Below are 14,454 nucleotides of genomic sequence, written 5' to 3' on the forward strand. Positions count from 1 at the left end.
CCAAATCGATTAATATTACTGTAGTACAGTACTCCCATTATCAAAATATTGAATAATAATTTCAAGACTTCGAGGTCTGTATCGGTTTTTAAAGTATTACTTAGCGTAAATTTGACTGTACACTTAGGACAAAATCTCATATTTTACACTAGTTTTATTTCATGTGTTTCATATCAGATAGTAGATTGATATTTATCTAATGAAATTAATGTACAATAATAGGACAAATATTTACTTAGAAATAATATATTTTATTTTACATTATAAAAATTATATACTCTACATTCTCTTGGTAATTATTATTATTATTATTATTATTATTATTATTTGCTAAGCTATAACCCTAGTTGGAAAAGCAGGATGCTATAAGCCCAAGGGCTCCAACAGGGAAAATAGCCCAGTGATTAAAGGAAGAAAGGAAATATAAAATATTTTAAGAAAAATAACATTAAAATAAATATAAAATATATAAACTTGAACAAAACAAGAGGAAGAGAAATAAGATAGAATAGTATGCCCGAGTGTACTCTCAAGCAAGAGAACTCTAATCCAAGACAGTGGCACTACCGAAGACTAGAGAACAATGGTTTGAATTTGGAGTGTTTTTCTCCTAGAGGAGCTGCTTACCATAGCTTTTGGTAAGATAGTATTTTCTTTTATTTCTTGCAAGAAAAACAGAAAAGGGTTTTACACATTTTGCAAGTTATCCTTGGTCAAATTCATGTCATATGTCTGGTGATGTCATATTTTTTATAGAAGGTGAGCTGGCAAATAGAGTGATTTCCTTTCGATACGTTACCGAATAATACTAGTAATCCTGTTATTGAAACATTTAGTAACGATACCAAGTATTTCTAATAATGTCTTAGGAAATATGAAGATTTAATAATCAACTAAATACTGGAAAATGGTATGAAGCTTTAAAAGTGTATGCTAAAACTTGAAATCAGCTGACAAAATGGCAATGCCGTCTTTTAAAGACACTCCAAAACAATATAATATAGGAGTTATGGAAATTAGGTGGTAATCAGTAGGGCTAGAGCTATCACAAACACATTTACGTAATGGAGTAAAATTACCAATTCTGTAACAAGTGCAAAAGGAATCTCCTCTTTCTGACTTGTTGAAGATAACAGACAACTTATGAGCTAAGAAATCAGCTGTCTTTATAAAATACAAAGGAAAAATGCCATTTGGGTCTACTCCATAAGTATCAATTTCTATAAAGAGAGTTTTAATTTCATGACACCGAAAAGCTAAACTAGTTAGGATAGCCTCAAGAAAATAGGATTGAGGATAATAGAATTTCTCATTACTCTGCTTATTGTCAAACACATCAGCCAAAGGGATTGCCTTTCTCTTTGGACAGTGAGTGACAGAGACATCTGGTTTAAGTAAAAGAGGAACTCTTAAGTCTATACCTTTACCTTGTAACTATTATGGGTTGCAGAAAAGTAAGAGGCCCTCTCTGGCCGGAAAGGCCAGGCAATCTACAATAATAACAACCTTGTAAATAAGAGATGGCCAACCTTTTAGTGATAGAGATCTATTTCTGTCAGTTTCCAAACAGCATTATACTACACTTATTTATTCCATTACAAAATAGAAAAATAGGTCTACTAAAGGAAGAGACATGGTAGTAAAATAATAGACTAAAAACATGAGAATTAAGTTTAAGGATATATTTGATAATAGACGCAGTGAAAGACTGAAAATTCACTAAGGTAATGGATGTGTTAAAAATGAAAATGGTGATACAAAAGGACATAACTAATGAGATGATTGAAATTGCAGATTATCAGCCAACTTCTTGTAATTACGAATGTAGGTGAGTACAGCTAGTCTTAAGCAAATAGCCAAGGGTTTTTATGTTATTGTTGAACATTGTTTGGATTTTATGTGCTTCATATTATGTCATAATGCTGATTCTCATAGATACATAGATAAAAAAAAGTGTTAGATACATAGCATATTTTCTGGTACTGAGACATTTTTCTTTGATAAGAAGATTACAGAAACTTTCCGCCATGGATTTTATCTAAATGTTGTTTTGAAGTTTAGGAAGCAATTTCCCTACTCATGATACATTAGATTCAGTTTCTTTAATATTTTTATTTACCAAATGGAAAACATTTTTTTTTGCAAGTGGTTCTATTGCCGTGATATCTTTATTTTCTTGTTCAGATTCCATATTTCTGAAGTTCCATAGCTGAAATTTATCAGCTGAGAGGACATTAACCTTAGTTTCTAGTTGAAAGCTGTTGCAGCACTAATCATGTCTGCTGTAGATTTTTATTTTCCTTAAAGATCCAAGTATATTTCATGAAGCATTGCAGTGAAGTCAGCTAAAAAAAAACTAAATCTAATAGCCATACTTTGTTTTCTAATTGCATGAGAACCGAAGATTGACCTTCAGAGGCAAAAAAAATTATTACTGACAGCAAATCACTAAATCTTGGAAGAATTTTTCCTCCAATTCCCTCTCAGAAATGTCTGGGTTCGAACTGAATTCACAACTTTAAACAAGACCCATAACTTCTTTAATTTTCAACATCTTGCTACAAAGTACTTGTTGATACAATGATAACAAGAAACAAATTCAGGAAACATACAGTATTATCATGTCTATAAAGAGCAATGAATCCACTGATATGGCCAGTCATTGCTGGTGCCCCATCAATTATTACTGATGCAAGTTTATTCCGAGGTAATTGCCTTCATTAAAGATCCTCATTAGAAATATCTCTGATTATTTTCCACATTGAATTGCCCTTTTATGCCTTGCAAGCATCCTACTTAACCTAAAAGATATAATAAAAGTATCTGTCTTTGATTTACATCCGGCACCGGTTCAAATATTTTGTGCTGAAGAAAATGTTATTTCAATTCATTAACCTTCTTTTGTAACTCGCTTTTTGGTGGCTAGTCAGTATCATACTTATTGTGACAACTGTTGAAATTTGTGTCAAGATTTCCTTTCTTCAACTTGTTCATGGAAATGAAAAGAGAGTTTTAATAATAGAATTTATTTCTTTACACACCTGATGTTCATATTACTTCTCCAGAAGCTTGGTTTAATCGACACTTACCCATAAATTTCTAAAATGGTAAAACTTTCCCATTTTTCTTTTTGTTTCAATAGATACATGCCATTAACCAAGGAAGGGAATCTTCTAGTGGGAAGTACATGTAATAAGAAGCTCAGGGCTTCTGTGTCGGATACCCTGCCTCGGTTTTGAAGCCGATATTATCCTTCATCTTGATACCATGAATCAGGGGGAAGAGGAGGATGGGCATGTATATGCTGACTCCCACACTCTGTTGGAGGTGGGTTGCAATCAAGGGAAAAAGAGGGTTAAAGCTAAGTTCAAGCCATGAAATGAGGTTAAAGCTTGTTAGCCTCATCTAGATTACTTGACTGGATTATTCTGACAAACAGTTTAAACTACAATTTTAAATATGATCCTCCAAATTGTTTGATGAAGTAGTAAAAAATACCATACTATAGATTGTCTCTAAATGTTAACCCCTTCACTATGAGGCAAAGGTTCCCGCTCATTAATTTTGATTTAGCTTATATTTCTGATTGATTCTATATTGAATATCAAATACAACCTGAAAATTCATATATAAGAGAGTAATTAATTAACTGAGCATGGAATTACTGTACATAGACCACGTCCCCTGCCACCAAACGGTAGTAGGTAGTAGGTTGGCCAAGGCAACAGCTACTGTACTTGTTGAGATACTACTGCTAGCAAGTTATTGGGTCCTTTGAATGACCAGATAGTACTACATTGGATCCCTCTCTAGTTACAGCTCATTTTTCCTTTGCCTACACTCACACTGAATAGTTTGACCTATTCTTTATACATTCTTTTCTCATCAGGAGCCACTGCCTGACCCTCCTTGGTCCTAGCTTGGGTGGAGAGGGGGCTTGGGCGCTGATCATATTGTAATATGGTCAGTCTCTAGGGCATTGTCCTGCTTGATAAGGCAATGTCACTGTCCCTTGCCTTTGCCATTCATGAGTGGCCTTTAAAACACCTGATATCACTAGGCTTACCAAACAATTCTTCTTCAATCAAGAGGTTAACTACCGCACTGTAATTGTTCAATGACAACTTTCCACGGTAAGGGTAGAAGAGACTCTTTGGGTAGTGCCATAGCCTTGGTACTAGAGTCTTCCACTTTCTTGGGTTAGAGTTCCCTTGCAGAAATATATCAGAGTTTATCACTATGTGAAAGTATACCATGATGTCAGACATGAAGTCAAAAACCCTGGGATCAGATATTAATATCTCAAATAAAATATATGTAAATTGTAAGGAAAATCAGGGTAAGTAATCTATATAGAAATACACAGCTCAAGGAATAGCACAAAAGAACCAGAGGAATCCCTGCAATCTCAGCGGTTAAGAAGGGGTAGCTCAAGTAATCTATATGACCAATTTTTTATTTTAACCAAGTTCAAACTGTGCTGGTTCATCCAAGTTCAAGGAGTTGGTTTGGAACACAATCATACCGATATGGTGAAGTTCCAAGACTTATTTTGGGGATATTTTAAACCCCTATATTTTTGTCTTCAAACCATTTTTTTTTTCATTTAAAAACCATTTTAAAGAATATTCTATACACTAAAAGTTGTACTTTGGCAATAGTCTTAGCATTTAAATTTTTTTAGGATATTATTAGGAGATTTGAGATTTTGTAGATTTACAAACAAAGCCCTCAGAAGAATATTGGGAGTTAATTGGCAGGACAGGACTAGAAATGAAACTATAATGGAGGTTACCTAAGTGCCATATGTGGATGAGATCATGGTGAGGGATAGATGGAGATGGTTTGGGCATGCTCTTCGCACTCCCTAAGGGAGATTAGTTCACCAAACTTTCAATTGATCTCCACAAGGCACTAGAAGAGTTGGAAGACCCAGGCCTACATGGCTGAGGACTATAAAGTGTGAAGTAGATGATGAATGGAGAAGTATTGATTTCAAAGTTCAATATAGAGACGACTAGCAAAATCTAACCCGAGGAGGAGATGATGATTTTATCAATGTATAGAAGTCACTTTCAAAGGTAACTATTTTCATAAGTAGCTTTTTAGTTTTCTTAAAAGGTGAATGTACAGATTGTACGCAATGGAATTCCCTATTTTTCATATTTAAATGACAAACATTAGTTAATGCTCAAAAAGCAGTCACAATTTTTTTCCTATAATTTCATGTTTTGAGAAATCGGGTTTCATTTTTTTTTTTTAAAGATTGATTGAATAGACTTTAGTATGTTTATGTATGAACTTTCAACGGTAGGCCTACTTTTCCTCACCATGGAAGATAATTCACTTAGGAGTTCTGAAACCCTTCCCTCAAATCTAGAAACATATACACCACATGTAACCTATCATATGCATACACATGAGCAAGACGTTGCAGAGGCTAGGGACAGTGACAATGCCCTAGAGACCAACCATATATAGGCTTACATATGATCAGCACCCAAGCCCCCTCTTCACCCAAGATAGGACTAGGGAGAGCCAGGCATTTGCTGCTAGTGATTCACGAGGAAGACATATAGATTCCCCCAAAGGTCCATCCTTGCCGCACAAGAACCTAATAAGTTTAGCGGGTCTCAATCTCCTGTCCAATAGATAGCCAGGCAGGGACGTTTCCAAAAGTAAGTCTCTCTCTCTCTCTCTCTCTCTCTCTCTCTCTCTCTCTCTCTCTCTCTCTCTCTCTCTCTCTCTCTCTCTTGGTTTATGTTTTAGTTACACAATACCCGTTTTAATGATAAACCGTCCTTTTATAATTAGAACTCTCTCTCTCTCTCTCTCTCTCTCTCTCTCTCTCTCTCTCTCTCTCTCTCTCTCTCTCTCTCTCTCTCTCTCTCTCTCTCTCTCTCTCTCTCTATATTGTTGATAGTAATAGATGGAATTATTATTATTGAGAGGTATAGGCTATAGAAAGAGTTCGAAAAACGAGGGATAAGGTTAAAATTATATTAGTTGCTGTCTCTGATACTTTATACACCTTTCAGCATAATCAACATAGAAATTGTCAATATATAAACGAACACTTAAAGAAACATGATAAAAATAAATGAGTGAGATGTGCAGCAAATATTTATTTACGAATATCATAGATTCTCATCATAGAGAATATAGGAAAACTGATCATTTTCGCTTTAGGAAATCATAGAAAATGGTTGTGTTACTGTATATGAGATACTAAAATAAATATCATTAGCTAGTATTTTTTAAGAAAAAGTATATGTATACAGTAGGTACTCAAGTCAATATTAGTTTTGTGTACTAGACTGAGAGCGAATACGCTTGTGTAAATATATATTAAGGAACTCATATAAGGCCATATAATTTTGAAGAGTGCCCCCCCCCTCTCTCTCTCTCTCTCTCTCTCTCTCTTCTCTCTCTCTCTCTCTCTCTCTCTCTCTCTCTCTCTCTCTCTCTCTCTCTCTCTCTCTCTCTCTCTCTCTATGTTATTTCATATTTAATCAACCTATAGAATATGGGGGGAAATGTATAGTTGTAGTGAAGATGCTAGTAAAGACAGTATCAAGTTATATTGAAATAAATTATTAATATTTTAATTGATTTTGTAGAGGTTTAGTTGTGGTCAACTTAGAAAAATTATTATCGTGCTTTTATATACAAGAAACTCCCCGCTCTTCTTTCGAAGTCTTTCTATATATCTTTCAGTAATATTAATTCATTTTATTAAAATCAACTTCACTCGTGGTAGTTTTAGTTCCAGTTTATAACAGTAATCCAGTGCATGTTTTGATAAAATTGGAGTGTCAAGATGATTGAGAAAAGAGAATAGGTGGAAAAAAACATTAGATTTGGGTGTACATTCTTCTTCTTTGTCTGCATCTTTTCCCATCTTTCGAAAGAAGAGCAAGGAGTTTCTTGTATATAAAAGATCGGTAATAATTTTTTTAAGTTGACCACAACTAAACCTCTACGAAATCAATTAAAATAGTAATATTTATTTTGATAATATAAATTGATACTGGCTTTAGTAGCATCTTCACTACTAATATACATCTCACCACATATTCTATAGGTTGATTAAATATGAAATAATATAATTTTAACCTCTAAAAAATTTTGAACTCTTTCTATATATCTCTCAATAATAATAAAACCTTTTTGGGGGTGTAAGAAAGTTTTGACTCTCGAACCAAATGGCCCAGATCTCCTATTAAAAATATAAGAAGAAGAAGAACTGTAACACTGTTTAGTGTTGACTCCCCACTACTACGCCTCCCTGTCAAGAAGAAACCCAAATATACTGTATATTGAACTGTTCAGTGCATTTCTTCTGTTTCCTACACTGTTAAGGTAATGCCTGATAATTTCATTGATATTCTGATTATTTTACAATCAAAAGTTGTCTTCTTTCTTAACGTTAAACTTAACCTGATAGAAATGTATTTTATAGCCTAACCCTATTTTTTTTTTCTTTTTTAGATTAGCAAGTATTGGCATTTTTTGAAATATTAGAAAAATGTTATTAAAGCAGAGACTTAAACCAAGTGGCGAAAACAAAATTTATAAAATACTCTCCTGTTAATAGTGCAGTCACCAAATTTCGGTATTATTGTAGTTTATTACAGGGTAATGTAACCTAGGAAAAAACTACTTTTTTCAATAGAAAAAGGTCCTCTCTCCGAAAATGACACTCGTTCCCATCGCAAATGAATAGTTTGAGAAATATATATATTATATATATATATATATAACGGATTTTGAGCGAAGCGAAAAATCTATTTTTGGGTGAGATAGCCATGGCGTCCTGATGGAAGGTTCCTTTTTGGTAGCTTCCTTGGGTAAATAACTACTAAGATATTCCCAGAGAATTTAACCACAGGTTATCACAGAATTCTAACTTCTGGAGCGAGTATCCTAAAGGTTTCCCTTTTAAGACATCGTAAATCAACAGGGGACACATGTATTAACGCGCCACATAGCTATCTACACCCCGAACAGAGTTAAGGCTTCGGTGTGTAAAGGCAGAGAATAGCTGGGAGCCGTTCCATAGCTAATCTCATCCGTGGCTACTTTTGGTACTCGAGACGTAAACAAACGGGCGCCATTGCTTGAATGACGTCACGTTCGTCTTCATCCTGAAGCCAGTTGCTTGCCGATCACCATGATACAGCAGAGCAGGGCGGGACCTAAAAACTGGACGAAGTAGCAGGGAGGGTCCATCAGGACGCCATGGCTATCTCACCCAAAAATAGATTTTTCGCTTCGCTCAAAATCCGTTTTTTGGGCTCAAGCCATGGCGTCCTGATGGAAGAATACCAGAGAATCAATGTATCGTGGTAGATTTTCCCCTATTGGTAAGTGCCAAGGGCTTTGAACAAATTAGCATAGTAATCTTAATAAAGAACCGTAGGGAAGAATCTTCCTGCCCCCCTTGGCAGTGAAGTTCCCACGGGCCATGCCGAGGTCAAAGTGGTTATTGTAGGGCTATTCACCTTGTTAGAAGAACCTGAAGAACTTGGAGACGAGACTGAATGGTTGGCATTCGTATCGGAACATTCTGGAAGGCAGACAGGTGGTGGTTGGACACTGTGTGCTGAGAAGGTTGGTTTCGTCTCCAGGGTATGAAGAGTAAGCATTCGTATTGGAATATTACTTTGTAAGAGTGAATATAAAATAAGGGTTAGGACCTTAAAATCTCCATGAACCATGAGGAAAGGGGATAATAAAACTATGACAGGCATGTATTTCATAGTAAGTAGGAGCGGATTGAGACGCACAAGTAATAAAATAGAAATTTTATTTCACAGTTGTAGAAATTAAATGAATTACAGCAATAAGTAAAGTTAATTTACAGAAATTATAATGTACATAGTAATAAAGACTTGCTCTTGAATCTGAAAGGGAATTTCAAATTTATTAGTAGGCACTCGTCCTCGAGGAACGTTAGTCTTTAATTAAAACACATCATGCTCTAGGCATGCGGCACTTGTGTGACAACTATGACATTTCACCTGGGATAAGAACAGTTATAAGAAAGCACTAAGTGTTTTCGACATCACTATATATCGCTCGAGGGTCAACATAGGCACCCGAAGAGTTAGAGTCCCAAGTAACTCACTGTTCTATGCAGAGTTAGGTGCAGGTTTCATAACACTACCTGCGGCTACCACAAAATGTTTGACTTTGTGCACTTGTTTCGCATAATGTTTGAAGAAAACACGCGAGGACTTCCAGCCTGTGAAACTTTTAAGGCTTTCGAAGTCCATACTCTGAAAGAAATTCAGAGACGATGCAACTTTTCTAGGATCGTGACCAGCGGGTGTACTGTCGGGATCCGCTCTGCGAATGAAGTAGGTGATTTTCGCTCTTAATTGTTTCAGTGACAGGTCGCTGCCCGATGTTTCTCCTTTGAAGAGTTGGCCTCCACCAAAGTTCGAAGTTCTGCGAAGATAGACCTTGAGGCTCTCTACTGGGCATAAAGAGGCATCTTCCTTCAGGGGGCATATTCTCCAGGGGCCCCATCTTTTGGTGGGTAATTCATTTTTGGCGAGAAACGTCGGATCAGGGGAGAGGGTAATGTCTCCTGAATCAGTAAACAGGATATGACCCTCTTCTCTTGATAATGCCACTATTTCGCTGACTCGGGCTCCTGAGGCAAGAGCAAAGAGAAATATAACTTTCTGAGTCAGATCCTTGAGAGGGCATGAATCATTATCTAAGTTGGAGGCGAAATGGAGCACCTTGTCCAATGACCAGGAGATCGGTTTCGGTGGGGGTGCTGGGCGTAGACGAGCGCATGCTTTCGGCAGTTTATTGAAGATGTCGCTGGACAGATCAATTTGGAAGGCATACAATATTGGTCTAGTCAAGGCCGATTTGCAAGTTGAAATCGTATTGGCTGCTAATCCCTGTCCATGAAGGTGAATGAAGAAGGACATGCAGAAATCAATTGTGATTTCCTTAGGATTTTTTGTCTTGACGAAAGAGACCCATTTTCTCCAAGATGATTCGTATTGCCGTCTTGTGGATTCGGTCTTGTATTCCTCGAGGAAGTCTAGACTTTTCTTCGAGATCCCAAACCTCTTCTTTGCGGCTAGGGAGAGAAACTCATGAGATGAAGGTCCTTGATTTTCGATGATGAAGCGAAGACAGTCGACTTCTGTACTTGTTGGGAGAGAACTGGGCCCGGGAGAGGGATCAGCTTGGGCTGCAGCTCCAGGACCAGGGGGTACCAGTTGCTCCGGGGCCACTTGGGAGCCACTAGGGCCGCTGTCCCTTTGAAGGTTCTCAGCTTGGAGAGGACTTTCAGCAGAAGGTTGGTGGGAGGGAACAGGTAGATCTTGGACCATCTGTTCCAGTCCAGTGACATGGCATCCACTGCTTCTGCCTTGGGGTCCTCGTACGGGGCCACGTACCGAGGAAGTTGATTGTTGTCGCTCGTTGCGAAGAGATCTATCTGAAGTTCTGGGACTTGGTGGGAGATGAAGGAGAATGATCTTGCGTCTAGAGACCATTCCGACTCTATCGGGTTTGTCCGAGATAGAGCGTCCGCTGTCACGTTGCGGAATCCTTGTAGGTGAACTGCAGACAGGTGCCATTTCTTCTTCTCTGCCAGACGGAAGATTGGGAGAAGCACCTGATTTATCTGGGGCGATCTTGAGCCTTGGCGATTGAGACATCGAACTACCACCGAGTTGTCTAGGGTTAGACGAATATGGATCGAGGGAGGCGGGGAGAGTTTCTTCAGAGTTAGAAGGACCGCCATGGCCTCCAAGATGTTGATGTGGAACGTCTTGAACAGGGGAGACCATGTGCCTTGAGCCTGTTTTTGGTGGGAGTGACCTCCCCAACCCTCCAGCGAAGCGTCCGTGCGGATGTTGAGTGATGGAGGTGGGTGTTGAAGAGGAATGGACCTTTTTCAATATTAAACTTAGCCGGTGATCATATAGCTGTCAGCTCTGCTGCCCGACAGAAAAACCTAAGGACAAAATACGCCAGCGATCGCTATACAGGTGGGGGTGTACATCAACAGCGCCATCTGTCGAGCAGGTACTCAAGTACTCCATGTCAACACAGAACCAATTTTCTCTCTGTCGTGCCACTGGCAAGACCTACTAAATACGCTGTTACTACTGGATTTGTTTTCACAACTATTTGGTGAAGTACACTATTCTAGTTTTGAGCTTTCGCTATGCAGGGGTTTTATCTTCATCTCAAAACTTGAACTCGTTTTGGATAGATTTAATTATGGTGACTAAGAGAGTATGGACTCTCTTTCACTTTTAAATGGCCGACCCTTCCCTTAGACGGAAGTGTGTTTAGGTTTTTAGTAATTTGCTTAACACATTATAGATCTATATATTTTATATCTCTCCGCCTTTATTAGGCCTCTTCGATTAACTTTCCATTTATTATAAACATATAAAAATAAATTTTTATGTTTTGTTTATATGCGACCTTTCCTGATAGTAGGCGGTCCTAACTTGGAACCGAAGTTAATCAACGTTGAGCCCGTTATATCGTATTTAGCCTTTAAAGAATTTAAAACTTTTTAAATTTAATTTTTCAATATTAAACTTAGCCGGTGATCATATAGCTGTCAGCTCTGCTGCCCGACAGAAAAACCTAAGGACAAAATACGCCAGCGATCGCTATACAGGTGGGGGTGTACATCAACAGCGCCATCTGTCGAGCAGGTACTCAAGTACTCCATGTCAACACAGAACCAATTTTCTCTCTGTCGTGCCACTGGCAAGACCTACTAAATACGCTGTTACTAACTGGATTTGTTTTCACAACTATTTGGTGAAGTACACTATTCTAGTTTTGAGCTTTCGCTATGCAGGGGTTTTATCTTCATCTCAAAACTTGAACTCGTTTTGGATAGATTTAATTATGGTGACTAAGAGAGTATGGACTCTCTTTCACTTTTAAATGGCCGACCCTTCCCTTAGAAGGAAGTGTGTTTATGTTTTTAGTAATTTTGCTTAACACATTATAGATCTATATATTTTATATCTCTCCGCCTTTATTAGGCCTCTTCGATTAACTTTCCATTTATTATAAACATATAAAAATAAATTTTTATGTTTTGTTTATATGCGACCTTTCCTGATAGTAGGCGGTCCTAACTTGGAACCGAAGTTAATCAACGTTGAGCCCGTTATATCGTATTTAGCCTTTAAAGAATTTAAAACTTTTTAAATTTAATGTTTTATGAAAGAATTTCTTTGATAGTCTTCGTACTGTTTTCAAAGATGAACTAACGTTTAGTTTTTTAGACTACGCAGTTGTTGACGTTCATGACGTTCAACATGCGCTCTATCGTTACGATAGAGAGAGAGTGTATCACGGTTTCACTTTGCAGTAAGAGTAAATCGATTCTGACGTTTCGTTCATTCTTTCTTAGCTTAAATGGTTTAAATTCTAAATTAAAGGAACTTTTTATTTGGAAAACCTTTCAGTTTTTTTCCTTTAGCCAAATAACATGTTTTTTTGACGATATATAATTGGGCTCTTCTCTCAGGTGCGAAATCAAGAGAGAAAGAGAGTGAGAGATAGAGACGGAGGGAGAGAGAGGAGAAAAAACGTTCCGTTCAAGCGGGTAACGTTTTCTCGTGTTACTCTCCTCCCTAGTCGCTGTACGGGGAAGAAGGTAAAACGTTTCTAGGGTTTTATTCTTGTCCCCAGGCTATGTGCGGTGAGAGATTGTAAACGTAGTTTATTTGAACTAGTGTTTAGTCTCTTTCCCAGCCACTGAATTCTTTATCTTTATATATGTTTTCTGTTTTTGCTAGTATTAATGAGCTGCATTATACGACTGTTTTCGCAATTACTACCTTTTAATGAAGGGTAGAATTGCGTGTTTCAGGTAGAAATCAGTAAAAGTCGATTTCAGTGAAATAAGTGCAAAACAGAAAATCGAAGTGATAAAGTGATATGCGCAAAGTGTTACAGTGTTGCGTCCGAGGGTTCGTCTGTTCGTGCCTGTCGTTCACCTAGTCCGGGACCTCTTGCAAGCTCCCAAGCCCAGGGGAGAAGTAATGTCGAACGACTTATGGGTTCGTCAGGCCTTGATCAACGAACAGACGTTTCCCTCCGTGGTTTCGGGCGTATCTACCCAAGATCGCCCCACCCACACAAAGACGAGAGAGCCCATTTACTTCTCGTCTGCGGAAGAGGTTTCTCGTAAGAAACCATGGACCAAGGTCTCGCAGCTTATTAAGCGCAAGTCGGTCCCTTCCGCGCAAGTCCAACGGCCCAGTTGTAGCCACTGGATCAGTTCGGACTTGCTGCAGTCTTCCGACGACTGCTCACCTCCTAAGAGAGGCAAAGCGGTACCGCAACAGGCAGTAACACCGTCTGTTGCCGCACCTGCTGCTGTAGACCCTAAGTGGTCTTTGCTACAGTCTATGCAGACACAGTTAGCATCTTTTATGCAGGAGTATCGTGCGGAGAAGGTTGACGCTGCACCCGTTAGCCTACAACCAACCACGGTTGTGCGTACAGTAGAAGCTGACGCTACCTGCTCCCGCACTCCGGCTGTGAGAGTTCCACCACCCATGCGCAGTGTACCCTGCCAGCCGCACGTTGACGTTCACAGACGCACGGAACCCTCCGTTGACGTTCGCGAGTTACAACAACAACCTAAGTTGTTTTGTTATGACGCGGTGCGTCAACCTCCGCATTCTAGAGTGGTTTTGACTGCTCAGTATAGACAGTCAAAGCAGTCTCGAGTGAACACTGTATGTCCTCACGCACCTGTTGTGGTTGACAGTTCAGTTGTTGACAGTTCACAGACTGTCAAGCAGTTACATGATGTTGCCTCCTGGTCTGCTACTAATGCACCAGTGCTGTATGTCCTCACGCACTGTTGTGGTTGACAGTTCAGTTGTTGACAGTTCACAGACTGTCAAGCAGTTACATGACATTGCCTTCTGGTCTGCTACTAATGCACCAGTGAGAGACTCACTGAGATAACCTAGCTTTTATCGGACAAGGTTCCTGTAGGTGAGAAAGTGCTGTTCTCCCTCCTACTGATATTCCTTTGAGGACTCTGTCATTTGGAGAGGAGCCTTAAGCTGCTTAGCCTCCTATGGACTTTAATTAAATCATGATGATTTTTTAAGGATCTTCGTCCGGATCTTGTAACTGCTGCTCCTCGTTCGCCTAAACGTCAGAACTTACACTAGGCCTAGCTACTTCGAAGCCGTTGTTGTTAAGCTAGTGCTCTCTCGCTCTCCTAGAGAGCGTTACGTTGGCTAGGCGACTGGTTTTTGCACCAGGAGGAGTTTTAGGGATACAGCCTTTGATTTCCCTTCTTTTAAACTGGCTTATAGAGCGAGAGTCTGATAGGACTCGAGAGAAGTTCTCGGCTTGGGAGTTCATGCCTCTGCCCAGATAGACTTCTCAATTCTGGTAGACTCGCCCTGGCGCCTAGCC

The sequence above is a fragment of the Palaemon carinicauda genome, chromosome 11 (assembly GCF_036898095.1).
Source record: "Palaemon carinicauda isolate YSFRI2023 chromosome 11, ASM3689809v2, whole genome shotgun sequence".
Taxonomy (NCBI): Eukaryota; Metazoa; Arthropoda; class Malacostraca; order Decapoda; family Palaemonidae; genus Palaemon; species Palaemon carinicauda.